The sequence below is a fragment of the Nycticebus coucang genome, chromosome 10, assembly GCF_027406575.1.
Source record: "Nycticebus coucang isolate mNycCou1 chromosome 10, mNycCou1.pri, whole genome shotgun sequence".
Lineage (NCBI taxonomy): Eukaryota > Metazoa > Chordata > Mammalia > Primates > Lorisidae > Nycticebus > Nycticebus coucang.
In genome coordinates, this window is record NC_069789.1 from 87,842,652 (window position 1) to 87,857,967 (window position 15,316).

Sequence of the window (15,316 nt, forward strand, 5' to 3'; positions counted from 1 at the left end):
ACTTAACAAGTGTTATTGAAACTTCACAAATTCCTGTCACAAGAGGAAAGAAAGGAAGGATGTCATGCCTGTAATCCTAGCTCTGTAGGAGGCTGAGGAAGGTGGATCACCTGAGCTCATGAGTTCGAGACCAGACTGAGAAAAATTGAGACTCCAGCTCTACTAAAAATAGAAAAAATTAGCTGGGTGTTGTGGCAGGTGCCTGTAGATGCAGGGAGGCTGAGGCAAGAGGGTCACTTGAGCCCAAGATTTTGAGGCTGCTATGACGCCATGGCACTCTACCCAGGGCAACAAAAACTCTGTCCCAAAAACAAAACAAAAGACAAGAGGGGAGGGGAGGGGAGGAAAGGAGTTAAATGCTCATTTATGAGCACTTAAATATGTGCTAGGAACTGAACTACATCTCCTCTACAGTCATTAACTTACTCAAGACAAGTAAGTCTACACACTAAGTACATATCCCTTATCCGAAATGTTCTTAAGTCCTGATTTTTTTTGGATTTTAGAATATCTGCATTACACTTACTGATTCAGTGTCTCAGTGTATGAGAGTATTTCCGGAAGACAGTGGCATTTGAATCAATGGACTGAGTAAAGATCCACCCTCACCCAGTGTAGGTGGGCACCATCCAATCTAGCTCCAGAAGAGAGAAGGCAAAGGAAAAGTGAATTCCTTCTCTCTTCTAGAGTGAAGACAGCTGTCTTCTCCTGCCTTTACAATCAGAACTCCATGTTCTCCAGTCGTCATATTCTAGAACTCATACCAGTGGCTCTCCAGATTGCCAGCCTTTGGCCTAAGATTGAAAGCCATTTTCCTTGGTTCTCAGGCCTTCAAACTTGGACTAAGCCATGCTACCAGCTTCCTTGGTTCTCCAGTTTATAGATGGCCTATCCTGGGACTTCTCAGCTTCCATAATCATGTGTGCCAACTCCCCTAAGAGATATATATCTAACTATCCACCCTATCTTTCCATCCTATTGGTTCTGTTTCTCTGGAGAAACCTTGAATAATATATATATTATACACACCATATTTTTAACCTTTTCTTGGTAACAGAGAGGATGGCAAACTTTCATTATTATTCTGTACTAATATAAATACAATTGATACCCTTAAAACCAATTAGGTTGTCCGAGGATGTTTTCGTTTTCTTTATATTATTTATGACTCAGTTTTTTACATACATAATTTTTCTCCAATTTCTTCATTGCTATCATATTGTTAACAATCTCAATGTCCTGCGGTCTGTATATATTTGATGGCAGTATCTTATAGCTTCTAAATTATTCCTCTCATATGCTATGACCTTAAAAACAGTAAATACCATATATAAAAAGCTCCTAGTGAAAGCCTAAAAAATGTTATTTTTTAAAATGGTATGTATCTGGTATGTATTATTTTTGGCAATGTTTCAGAAAGATAAAGAGTTGCCACTAGGTCTAGATAGGTAAAGGCTCATTACTACTTCAAATTTTCATGTCTCTATCCAAAATATCCCTCTTTATAAACTCAACTTGATATTTCAGGCAACCTTATCTAACACCAGACCAGATATATACATGTTCCTCTGAAGCTTTACTGTAAAACACATCCTGTGCTGCCTTGCCACACTGCACTATATTTATGTTTCCCAAATATAACCGTCAGCTCTTTAACAATCTCTCTTCTCTGCTTCTCTAACATAAAATCCATACTCCACCTTACAAATAAATGCTTGTTGAAAAAAAAATGACAGAGAATGAAACCAAATGTATAAAAAGCCATAAAGTTTCTTGTCTTTGGGGTTGGAAAAATTATAAATAAGTAAATAAAAAGCCATAAACTACAATACTCCATAAAACAAAAATAACCTTTCATATTCACAATGATCTTAACACTCTTCTGAAAATGCATATTAAGGAAATCCAAATTTAAAGGGAAGTCATAAAAAAAGTATTAAGTATAAAGATGTGACATTTTATTAAGCTATTTCACCCACAACACGTCCCCCACCCCCAAAAAAATCTTCTTAACTTGGAGGAAAAAAACAAACAAAAAACACTGCATTTTACTCAGGCAAATACATACTTAAGTTCAACCAAAGTGGAAGTGACATTTAAAGAATAGTGTTTGTCACTCTGGGAGGCCAAGGTGGGTGGATTGCCTAAGCTCACAAGTTCAAGACCAGCCTGAGCTAGAGCGAGACCTCATCTCTAAAAATAGCCAGGTGTTGTCTGAGGTGCCTGTAGTCCCATCTACTTGAGAGGCTGAGGCAAGAAAAATCCCTTGAGCCCAAGAGTTTGAGGTTGCTGTGAGCCACCTCGTCTCAATAAAAAGGAAAAAAAAGAATTAAAGAATGTTGTTTGTTAATGGATTAAAGAACTAAACATAAGACCAAAAACCATAAAACTCCTAGAAGAAAACATAAGGGAAAGCTCCTTGATAGTGGATTTGGCAATGACATTGGTGGGTATCACATAAAAGCTCAGGCAACAAAGCAAATATAAACAAGGAGGACTAAACAAGTTAAAAGGCTTCTATCCCCCCAAAAAAACAATCAACAAAGTGAAAAGGTAGCCTATGGATTAGGAGAAAATACTTGCAAACTAAGTATCTAATAAGGGGTTAACATCCAAAATATATAAGGAATACATACAACTCAATAGCAAAAGTGGTAATCATAAAAATAATAAAATTTAGGTTGTTGAGTGTGAAATGTCCAATTTCCTTAAGTACTAAGTTTGATAGTTGATACCTCTCAATATTTTATTTTGACATTTCTTGTTTTATTTTTATTGTGAAGAAACTTTCTCATTCTTTCAAATGCACACTTTGCCTTGTGACTAATTGAGGATTATAATAATATTGTATAGAATGCTGAAAATTTGCTAAAACAGTAGATTATAGATGCTTATATCACACATGCCAAAAAAAAAGGTAACCATAGAAGGTAATGAATAGGTCAATAATTTGCTTGTGGATCGGCACCCACAGCACAGTGGTTACAGCGCCAGCCACATACACCAAAGGAGGCGGGTTTGAACCAAAAAATAGCCAGGCATTGTGGCAGGCGACTGTAGTCCCAGCTACTTAGGAGGCTGAGGCAAGAGAATCACTTGAGCCCAAGCGTTTGAGGTTGCTGTGACACCACCGCACTCTACTAAGGGCAACGTAGTGAGGCTTTGTCTCAAAAAAAAAAAAATTTGCTTGGTGTAATAATTATTTCACTGTGTATATGTATATTAAAATAGCATATATATACCATGAAAATATACAATTTTAGAAAAGGAAAAAAGAATACTGATTGTTGATGATTTATGCTAAAATAATAAAACTATTTTTGGCATGTCAAGCTAGTTTGAGGATATCAGAATACAAGAAAAATCACATGTAACAAAGATTCATAAGATTATTAATGTTGAAAGAATCTTACAGGTCACCTGTTATTTACATATATTCTTCCTCACTGCAGAAAGAACTCAGGCTGCTAGAGATCATTCAAGCCACTTTTTAATCAATACATCCCTAGATTTTTGCCTTCCTCTGCCTGTCACTCACAGGTTCTCCAAACTTACACAAAATTGTCTTCTACTTTGCAGATAATAGCCTTGCAAATATTCATTTGTTCAGTTTATTTTATGGCATTCCTGATTACAGATTATAAACTAATATAAGGAAATGAGATATAAGATTTCACTGGCAGCTCACATATTATCCAATTAAATTAATAAACCAGAGACATTTATGTATTTTATAAATCTTATCCTTCTTGAATCTCATAATCACCCTACAAAATAGGCAAGTATCATCATCCCATTTAAAGATCTTCAATATACAGTAGTAGCAGAAAAGTCACTATGAGATTAATTCAGGAGAATTTATGAATTTATTTATTATTTGTTTATGAATTTATTTATTTATGAGCCACATGGTTTTAAGCAAGTTACTGAACTTCTCTAAGCCTATTTCCTCATCTTCAAATTGGAATGGCATTATAATAGTTCCTACGTCATATGATTACAGTGAAGATTAGCTAGATAATGTACATTATCTTATGTAATATCTCATTAAAAAACATTCAATGTTAACCCATTATTATTACAGTACCAAAAGGGGGGGCTGTGCAAATTACTTATTTTCTCAATCTCACGGTAGCACTAGATAAAGAATTAACATCCCCCATTCTATCTATACTGTCTTCCACAAAACTAAATATGTTTTTAGCTACTTAACAACTGTTTTTCTTTTTTTCCACCCTGAGCAACCAACAGAAACTTGGTAAGTTACTATCATCCTCTTCTATAAGAGAAATTCTCAAAAGTTGAAAAACTGCTAAGGCCTCTCTTTAGAAAAGTATATTCTCAATAGAACATAATGAAGTGAGCACACAACATGATAAAATTTATACTCAGAATGGGAAATGTCAGATTAATTAATAAACAAACTGGTTTCTCTAACCTACTATTGCATTACCTTTTCAAATGGTATTTTCAAATGGTAATGATGGCTAATGTATGATCGGGATACCAACTACAATAAGAGAAACCTGTTTCACCTACCAAAACTATTGACAAAGCTGACAAGAAATATAAAGTGCATGTCAGAATTTTTTTTTAAAAACTTAAGATGTCTAGACTTAGTGAAAAATTAAGCTGCATACCTCATGCTGAAAATTTTTGTAGGTTCACTATTGTGGTGCTAGGATAAATAATGATAATGATAATAATAATAATAATATCTAATTTCATTTTCCTGTCAACTTTGCCAGGAAGCTTAGGATAGTATTAAATTCTAGAATATTAAGAAAAAACAAACAGTGGAAAGAAGACATTAAATTAAATACCAATCACTACCAACTTGATAGTACAATTTGGTAAGACATCTACAGAGAATGTTTGAGACAAAGGCAAATCAAAACAGTAGTCCAAACATGACCGTTGACAGCAGGGCAAATATGAGACAAGGATTTAAAATGTAAAGAATGAGAGAAAAACATTTTGAAAACACAATAATAAATAAATGAGGCAAATAGCTACTAAATAACAAAGTTACTCTAAAACAACCTCACAAACCCTTCTGTCTGACAGTACAACCATAAGTTCCCTCCAATGGCTAATTTTTCACTAAAGTAGGAATATAATCTATTCAAAGTATTAAACCAAGATAAATTGACTACAGAAAAATAAACTATTCAAAGAAATACCTAATAAACATTTTAACAACTATTTGCTTTTATATATGCTCTTAGTTAGCAGCAGGCCCCAAAATGACAATTATAACATCTTGAAGCATAGAACAAACACTCTGTATAGTTGATCTAGTGATAAATGTGTCTTAAACCTTCAAAACTGAAAACCACAGGTTTGTATTTTTTCTAAAAATAGTGTTTGTTATTTGCATCTGTCTCCAATGGTATAAGTTGGATTTTAAAAGTTTTGTAGTTTTGCTTACTGCTGATAATGAGGGCAGAATATGAGTATATATGTGGGGTTAAGAAGAGGATGAGAAATTCTTCTCTGAGAATGAATTCTACACCTTTGCCTTTTTAAATGTGCGCCTTTCCTGGAAAGGAAAACTCCTATTGGTCTGCACCACTTTCACATTTGTGAATACTTCACATGGTAGTCTTCAAAGAGCCAGATCACTTGTTTTCAGTCACTTGCCAGGTGCACTGAATTTTCACCACAAATTTTAAGGACTAAATGTATGTATGCAGATAGACACACACGTCTACACCTTTTGTTTACATAATTTCTCTTAAGAGCACCAACATCACTCTTTTCAATACACACAAAAAAAAGGTAGTAGAAAATTAGGAAAGATTTTATCACAAAGAACTCAAATTGGGAGACTTAACGGGTCTCCCAAAAAAATGAAGAAAACAAACAAACAAACAAAAAAAAAAATCCTGTGCTGACATGATTAGCTACATCATTCAACTGCTGTGAGCCATCTGGGGTATATCGCATCTGGACTTATATCATGCTGTATGGGGTGTTGTTATCTTGTGGAGCAGTTCATCTAGAATGTCTAAAACCTTTTAAAATGACAGGACAACATAGTTACACATCAGAAGCATAAATGAGTAAAACAGTATAGCAAAGACAAAATTCATATGTATGTTAGATCCTCAAAATTCTCTGTCAACCATCCAGAAGTACAAGTGGTTATTTACTATAGCAACTTCATTACCAACATTTCCAAAATTTTCCATACACTTCAGTGATGAGCTATTAAACAGTTTCTGCATGTGTTGTTACCTGGGCAACACTCTAAGAGGGCTTTTTCCTTTACAGAACTGGTGGGTCAAAGAGAAGCAAGGTTTCTTAAAATCAACTGTACATCATTTTAATTAGAAGCAGTGAGTGTGAAATCATCAGCAGACAGAAAAACCTGAAAACTGCCACCAGTGCTTCAATTTGATTAACAGACACAACTTAACCCTCATTTATCTTCATTTCTAACCACCCAATTCTCCTATGGAACAAGGTAAGCCCCACCTCAGTCATACAGGCTGTCAAATACATAAATGCTAAAATCCAAGGAAGTTCTTGGAGTACAAAAAAATATCAATCCTTCACAATTGGATTTGTTCTGAAATATGTTGCTGCCCTAAATTCTGACAGCTACTCAGCTCAGCTGGGGTTCTACATTTCTGCCTGAACTCGCCCTGCCTTCAAAAATTAAGATCCAGTCATTTAGAAATTACATTTTAGAAGGCCCTTTGAAAAGACTTTCAAAACTGCTTCCTGTTCTACTACAGCCAATTTAAGGCTGTCTATTTGGCAAAGCAAAAAAACACTATATCACTTCACAAAAAAATATTTTCCCTGTCCAGCAGTTTTAGGATTGGTAAAACCCAAAGTTGTTTCTCTAATACTAATAATTTCTCCCTTCATCTTTTACTCTTAGGATACTTAAGTGCTCTGTGGGTCATATTTTAATCAGAAGCACAGCATATAAAACTTGTTTAATGTTAAGAAGTACTAGATGACTCCACAGTCAAAAATGAAAGATAAACTGAAAAGCAGAAAGGAAAACTGGCATTCTAGGCTGTTAACCACCTGGTGCTAATTCACGTTCTTGCCTAGCTATTTCACTTCATTTCTCTCTGTCCATGCCTCTATACCTCTGATCACATTGGCCTCTGGCCCTAGACCAGAAAGGCTTTTTTCTCCATGCTAATTGTCCTATTTCCAGATGTCCAAATTCTACCCATTCTTCAAACCATAATTTTTTTTTTTTTTGGTAGAGACAGAGTCTCACTTTATCACCCTTGGTAGAGTGCCGTGGCATCACACAGCTCACAGCAACCTCCAACTCCTGGGCTTAAGAGATTCTCTTGCCTCAGCTTCCCGAGTAGCTGCAACTACAGGCACCCACCACAACGCCCAGCTATTTTTTGGATTTTGGCCAGGGCTAGGTTTGAACCCGCCACCTCCGGCATATGGGACCGGCGCCCTACTCCTTGAGACACAGGCGCCGCCCCCCAGCTATTTTTTTTGTTGCAATTTGGCCGCGGCCGGGTTTGAACTCCCCAACCTCAGTATATGGGGCCGGCCTCTACCCACTGAGCCACAGGCACCACCCTCTTCAAACCATAATTCAAATTTCACCTCTTCTCTTATTCTTACAGCTAAGAGTACTCTCTTGTTCCTTTCTAAATTCTTGTAGTATCTCATCTTTATCTCTTTACCAACCATTACTTTCAGCCTTTCATTATCTTTGTTTCCAGATTTAATCCCCTACCTGAGCATAAAGTCCCCAGGTCAAGGTCCCTGCCTTATTCATCTCTATTTAACTATTTTAACAGCAATGCTTTGCACATATTAAGCACTCTAACTTAATTCAATAAATGGCCTGGGTTAGGAAAGAAGAGAAGCCTACTAGAAACAACTCCAGATTAGGAGTCCAGAGCCCTGGCTTTGCTAATAACTAGTTATATGACCTTGGACTTTAGGCTTTTAGTATGTTCACAAGCAAAGTTAGGAGGGTGGTGCAAAGTTACCAGTTTGTTCATTTTTTAACTATAGGCTATTATCCAGTAGCTGTATATAAATTAATCTGCAGGACAAAATCCAACATTTTTTAATGAAATGGAAAAAAATAGAATATATTAAAGTGTGGTTACAAGCAGTGCTATGCTATAAATATTTAACAATTAGCTATGCAGGGGCGGAGTGGGGCTGAGTGTACCATTTGTTGATTTCCCTAGCATAAATATTCACACCATGACCAATTTCAAGCTACCAGCATCATGTCACTGAACATCTGTAGAGCTAAAAGGGAAGGGATATGCACAATTGCTCTTACAAGCTATTATAAACCAACTCAATAGGTTTCTGAAAAGGTAACTATTGTTTTACTAAACTTTCCTTTCAACTTTATATGTAGGTATGCATGCTGAATCAAGATGTAAAATGTGTCACAGTCAGAAGAGTGTAATGAATGTTCAGCTAAACAAGCCCCTAGTCGCCTCCATGTTAACTATATCATTCAATAAATCTCAATTTTGTTTATATGTTTAGGCTCCTTCCCAATATTTCTCTTCAAAAATGAAAGTAACAGGGGCTCAGTGCCTATAGCTCAGTGGCTAGGGTGCCGGCCACATACACTGGAGCTGGCAGGTTCGAACCCAGCCCAGGCCTGCCAAAACAACAATGACAACTACTGGGGTGGCGCCTGTGGCTCAGTGAGTAGGGCGCCGGCCCCATATGCCGAAGGTGGTGGGTTCAAACCCAGCCCCGGCCAAACGGCAACAAAAAAAAAAACGATGACAACTACAACCAAAAAACAGCCAGGCCTTGTGGTAGGTGCCTGTAGTCCCAGCTACTTGGGAGGCTGAGGCAAGAGTTGGGGGTTGCTGTGAGCTGTGACACCACAACACTCTACTGAGGACAACATAGTAAAACTCTTGGCTCAAAAAAAAATGAAAGTAATGGAACTGGGCACAGTGGCTCATGCCTGTAATTCCAGCACTTTGGCAGGCCAAACTGGGAGGATCACTTAAGCCCAGGAGTTCCAGACCAGCATGGGCAACATAGTAAGAATCCATCTCCACAAAAAATTTTTTTTAATTAGCCAACCACGGTAGTGTGCACCTGAAATCCAGAGGCTAAGGCAGAAGGATTTCTTGAGCCCGGATGACAAGACTGCAGTGAGCTATGATTGTGCTACTCTATCTAGCCTGTGAGACAAAGACAGACCCTATCTCTGAAGAAAAAAAAAGAGAGAGAGAAACAGAGATGTCTACTGATATCACCAGAAGGCAAATAAATTACAAGAAGTACAAATTTGGCTTAAGGAAAATTGCCAGGGGCCAAGATTCTCAGCCTTTGTCCAACCACACACACCAGAAGTATACAACACACTCCTAATAGTAGCAATGGCTCACTTAAGAAAGAATGGTTCTTGCAATCAGTGTAACCTGGCTTATTGTACCCTCAATGAATCCCCAACAATAAAAAAAAAAAAAAAAGAAAGAAAGAATGGTTCGCAGGGGAGAAGAAATTTATAGTATAAAAAAAAAAAAAATCCAGGTTAATTGTGGTATTTGTTCCCATGCTCCCACCCTACTGAAAATTCAGGTACAGAGAAAAACCAGAGTGATAAAAAGTAAAATTTCTGGGCGGCGCCTGTGGCTCAAAGGAGTAGGACGCCAGCCCCATATGCTAGAGGTGGGTTCAAACCCAGCCCCGGCCAAAAACTGCAAAAAAAAAGTAAAATTTCCATTCCTGATGTTTCCCAGTCAAATTCCACAGTACAAGCTTGCGTCCTTCAATGGGACCTCCATTACTAAGAATTCCCTCAAGTCCCCGATCCCATGCCATAAACCAGTACCCAGTTTATGGCCCCTTAGGAACCAGTCTGCCTCCTGTCCCATTCTCCCCCAAACCCCTATCTGTGGAAAAACTGTTTTCCATGAAACCAGTCCCTGGTGCCAAAAAGGGTGGGGACCACTGCCAAACTAGAACTAAGTTTTTGTTATGGCCCACAGGCATGTAGTACTTGTTGAATTTAGAATAGGCAAAAAGGAAAATAATATAACAAATAGTTGTTAGACTTGATATTCTGGGAAAATAAGGCTTTTGTTGAAAAAAACTTTCTTTTTTATTACTTCTTATTTAAGCTTACTAAACTGGATGAGGAGAAAAATTTCTTGAATATATTTTTGGCTATACTATGTCTATCACAACACAGCCTTGTAACCAGATTTTTCATGCTGCATTTATAAAGAATTGTGTTTTCTATTTTTAAGGCTATTTATAAAACAAGACAGCTCAGAATTTCAAGTATACTAATGACCTTACCCCAAATCTACCTCTAAATCAAAAGAATATATGCCTAGAAGTTTCCCAGGAAAAGTCCCCAAAAATTACACCAAAAACACCCAAAGATGACCAAAACAAGAGTCAACATGAGCATAAATAAGCCATACTCAAATAATTATGGAATCCTGTCTGTTGAATAACAGCAATTTGGAAAGTAAATGAAGAAAGGAGATGTATGTTCTGCTTAATTTATTAACTCTTCCCTATTACGGTACTCTGATGTTCACATCCTTATACCCAAATCAAATGCTGACCATAAAGTCAAAATTATTCCCCATTCTGAAAAGCCACGAGTAAAGCAATGTTTTTATAATCTCAACAAAATTCTCCTTTAAAAATGATGTTTTACCATACCTCAGGCTCCAGTCTGTATTTTCTGCCTCCCGTTTGTGTGGCAGATGCTCATTAGACTATCTCTGTATGAAACCCCTAAGCTGTCTTTGAAACACCAGCAGCTGGAATAGCCTTGGTTATCGTCAGAACCCAGGGCTGACCTATTTATATAAGGCAAGAGTTATAAACATGTAGCAATTTATTAAAATTTGTGAAACATAAGCAAAAACGTTCTATGTCTGGGAATGCCATAGAGTAGGTCCTCAAACTACGGCCCGTGGGCCACATGAGGCGGTGTGATTTGTATTTGTTCCCATTTTGTTTTTTCACTTCAAAATAAGATATGTGCAGTGTGCATAGGAATTTGTTCATAGTTTTTTTTTAAAACTATAGTCCAGCCCTCCAACGGTCTGAGGGACAGTGAACTGGCCCCCTGTTTAAAAAGTTTGAGGACCCCTGCTTCAACTTCTTTCTCCAAACATTCTCTATCCAGTCATAATCATCCCCACACCACTTGAGACATGGTAGGCTGGAATGCAGTCACAGTTCTATGCTCCCCAAACAAGAAATGTTTACTCCTTCACTACTACTCTCTTTAAAGTTGATCTGTTGAAGCCTGGCTATCTCCTGCATAGAATATTTTTACTTTGTAGAACAGAATTCCCTCTTTTGACTACTCCATAAGAATGGATAAAAGGACTTCCAGCTTTAATCCTGTATCATCTGGGAGTTCGAACACAGTAACTGAGCAATTTCAAGTTTGGGTTAAGACAAAGAAAAAAAATTTAAGTACAGTTTTTAAAAGTCACAAATTTAGAACTGGTGAGCTGATAAACATGAAAACTCTTATTCCACGTGATTAATAAAATTGTCATTCAAAAAAAGAATGTTATAAGTGCTAGGTAAAAAATTAACTAAATCATGAAATAACTATTAAAAAAACAAAAAAAATGCTCAGAACATCAGAACTATAACTTAGAAATTCTCAGAACTATAACTTAGAAATTCTCATCTAGTAACTTAGGTCAAAAAAAATTCATATACTTATATTCGTATCTTTGAAAGCTGGTTTGTATATTCACTAAATGACCCAACAGTACTGAGACTTATTTTGTTTCCAGCTTTCTAGAGTACAAGGTAGAGCACATAATACAATATGTTCACATATAAGCTCTGCCTGGCTTCATCTACTTCTCTACAGATGATAAACAATACATAATATCAAAGCATATCTTGAACTGATCAGTACAGTAATTCAAAGTCTTAGCTAACCCCACAAGCAGGTGAACATTTAATACAATTTGTTGGTAATGTAAAACATTAAGTTCATCTAGTCTTTTCTCCTTTACAATATCATTGTCAGTTTCATATATAGGATGCTCCACTGAGATAAGGAATCACAGGCCAGTTTCCCAGTGCTAAAAGCTTATGAACCCTGTTTTTCATGGGCAAAATTCACTTCCAATTTGACAAGCAAACTTCATGTCCATATCTTCTGACATCATAAATACTGGATACTTTATAGAAGTACAGAAATGCCAAATATAAACATTACTGTGAGAAAAGTCAGGTTTTCACAAAACTGTACTTTCAGAATTTTAACAAGCAAATGCTTACCTCCCACCACGCACAAAAAAAGTCGAACGTATTAAAAATCCCTAAGCTGGGTGGCGCCTGTGGCTCAGTCGGTAAGGCGCCGGCCCCATATACCGAGGGTGGTGGGTTCAAACCCGGCCCAGGCCAAATTGCAACCAAAAAATAGCCGGGTGTTGTGGCGGGCGCCTGTAGTCCCAGCTACTCGGGAGGCTGAGGCAAGAGAATCGCCTAAGCCCAGGAGTTGGAGGTTGCTGTGAGCTGTGTGAGGCCACGGCACTCTACCGAGGGCCATAAAGTGAGACTGTCTCTACCAAAAAAAAATCCCTAAGCCTTCCACTGCCAAAAATGCAGGCCTTCAAAGAAGTTTCCAAACTGTGCTTAAATTCGTCAAGCAAGCAAAAGTTCTTCTCAGCATTAGTGTAATGAGCTTGGCAACTGAGTTCACTTGTATGAAACCATCAACCCCACAAGTTAGTTAGGTTTCACCTAAATTTTAGTACCCTTTCTAAGTTAACCCTATCTGAAAAGTCCAAAGAGAACACACAAGCCTGGACACATTGCCCTAGGATCAGAAATGAACTCCTGTCAGTTCAGCCCCTTGAACCCAACCACCTCCCTCTGGCGGGTGGCCCCTTTCCACAGGCTGACGCACCGCCCAACCCTGCACCGTTGGCGACCAGTGCAAAGTACTAGCCCAGTCTCAGAAACTTTGACTCAGTTATCAGGACATTGAGCCCTCACAGCCCGGGAAGCGAGGTGGTAAGTGGGGCTGTTTGTCACGGCTCAGGCGGTCAACTTTGAAGCAAAGCATTCCTTGCAGGTAGAGATCTGCCCGGGACGCAGCCCATCCCAGACTGCAAAACCGCAAGCATGAACAGCAGGAGCCGAGCAAAGTGCTCGGCGAAGGAAGGGGAAGGCTGAGTGAGCTACACGGTCACGAACAGAAGCCTGCGCGTGGGTTAATGCCCTAACCACACGCCCCCCGGACGCAGGGCTGCTGAGGCTGCGAAGCCGACAGCAGCCACAGCGTAGCTGCAAGCGGCAGCGGCGGAGGCGGCAGCAATGTCAGGAGGGCACAGCTGGAGGCTGCGGCCACAGAAGCCACCACCCCGCCCCCAGGTAAGGGCGCCGACCCGGCCCGCCCCGGTTGTGGGAAGCGGCCACCAGGGAGAACCGCGGCGTCCGTGAGGTGGCCGACAGCCCCGAACCCGCCCCGTGCTCTCCTCCCCGCGATCCTCCTGCATCAAGGTCCCGGGCCGGGGCCGGGGCCGGGGCCGGAGCCCCACCTCAACCCTCCCCGGGCTCAGCCGCGGCGCCAACACCCCCGGGCAGTCCCGGCCCGCGGCTCCGAACCGCCGGGCCTTCCTCGAGCCCCCAGGAGGCCGCCCTCGCCTTACCTCCTCACGTCTCCGCAGGCGCTGCCGGTACAACTCCTTCAGAGGCCCGCTTCCCACCCGCCGCCCCGCGCTCTGCGGCCGGGCCAGTCCCGTTCACTCCGCCGCCGCCAGAGCCCTGGGAGGGCGGAGGGAGCGGTGAGGGGAGGGGAGAGGGACGGCCTGGCAGGAAGAGGCGAGGGAGGGGGCGGGCCGGGGAGGCGGCGGATCGGGAGCGCGCCCGTCGAGGACCCTCGGCGCGGCGTGCGCGCTCCCGAGAGCGGAGGCGCCTTCTCTGCCCCGCGGCAGCGGCGTAGAAGCGCCTACGCGTAGCTCCTGGCTGGCGTTGCGCTAGGAGCTGGGGCGTGAGGACCTGACAGAACCAGCGTTGTTAGAGCCGGGACGCGCCGGGGCCGGTGCTGGTGGCCCTGACAACCTCTCGAGGGCAGGGGGGCTTTAACCACGCCCGCGAGCCCACCCCGACTAGGATGCGTCTGCCGAGCGGTTACTGCGTTCCGAGACAACTCTGAACTGGGGAAGATGGTTTTCATGTTTTCATTATTAATGTTAAGTAATCTTCAGGAAGTCACTTTAAAGAGTACGAACTTTTTCACCAGTTACCCTGTGCTATTCTTTCTAGGTGTCTGTGTGCTCACGAAGTTAATTCCATCTATGAGATTCAGGCGACATTGAAGGGGGAAATAGGTGAAGGATGAGCAGGAAAGCCAAAGGCACTGTTGTGTATTTTTATGAAGAAATGTGCCCTCATTTTCACCTTTTTTATCCTATGGAGTCACAGATTCGGAACTATAAATTAGATAAAGATAAAATCATCTCTTTTTTAGCTACAAATATTGTATTGATCCTTGTTTAAACTGTGGATGTCCTTAGCTCCTGCAACCGGAAATAACCTGTAGATTTTCTGAATCTCCATAGCACTTAGTTTCAGTGAGTTCGAGGCACCTAATATATTCAAGCTTATCTTTGTTAATCTGTGCAGTATTTTATCCCCCTAGAGCAGCGGTTCTCAACCTGTGGGTCGCGACCCTTTTGGGGGCAAACGACCCTTTCACAGGGGTCGCCTAAATACATCCTGCATATCAGATATTTACATTATGATTCATAACAGTAGCAAAATTACAGTTATGAAGTAGCAACGAAAATAATTTTACGGTTAGGAGTCACCACAACATGAACTGTATTAAAGGGTCGCAGCATTAGGAAGGTTGAGAACCACTGCTAAAGAATCCTTCATGACCTGCTTCATTCATTTTGTATCTTCTACTATGCATCGTGCCTGAAGTACTCAATAAATGTGATTGCATGCATAAGGTAATATAGTGCAGCAAGAGTTACCTGAATGTTAAGTAATGTGAGCTCTAAAATGACTTCTTTAGTTTAAAATTCTCCCTTTTATCCCACTCCAATTCCCCTGCTTTCGTTTCACCACCCATATCCAAAAGCTACTCTGAGAAATGTGACATTTGTCCAAAGAGCCTACCCTCCCAAGTTCCTTTTTTTCCCCTTTTCCTAATGTTAATGTCTAGACTATCATATCAGGAGTGTTGCAACTCTGTTTCCCTACCTCAGGGGTGTCCAATCTTTTGGCTTCTCTGTGCCATGTTGGAACAAGAAGAGTTGTCTTGGGCCACACATTAAACACACAAACACTAACAAAAGCTGATGAGGGGGGGAAATGGTAT

At 40.2% G+C, this 15,316-nt stretch overlaps 1 protein-coding gene and 1 long non-coding RNA gene across 7 annotated transcripts in view; one reads left to right on the plus strand and one right to left on the minus strand.

The window, feature by feature from the left end:
- Positions 1-13,783, minus strand: part of RABGAP1L (RAB GTPase activating protein 1 like) — a 754,150-nt gene extending 740,367 nt beyond the window's left edge. For 4 of the 6 annotated variants that reach the window (XM_053605154.1, XM_053605152.1, XM_053605157.1 and 1 more), the window contains exon 1: positions 13,638-13,783. The gene's annotated coding sequence lies outside the window, so the exon portion shown is untranslated. The remainder of the gene's footprint in view (positions 1-13,637) is intronic. The other 2 variants (XM_053605153.1, XM_053605155.1) reach the window with 2 other exon arrangements.
- LOC128595942 (uncharacterized) overlaps positions 12,950-15,316 on the plus strand; it is a 35,925-nt gene continuing 33,558 nt past the window's right edge. Inside the window, exon 1 of the long non-coding RNA XR_008383014.1 lies at positions 12,950-13,359. This is a non-coding gene — a long non-coding RNA (uncharacterized LOC128595942). The remainder of the gene's footprint in view (positions 13,360-15,316) is intronic.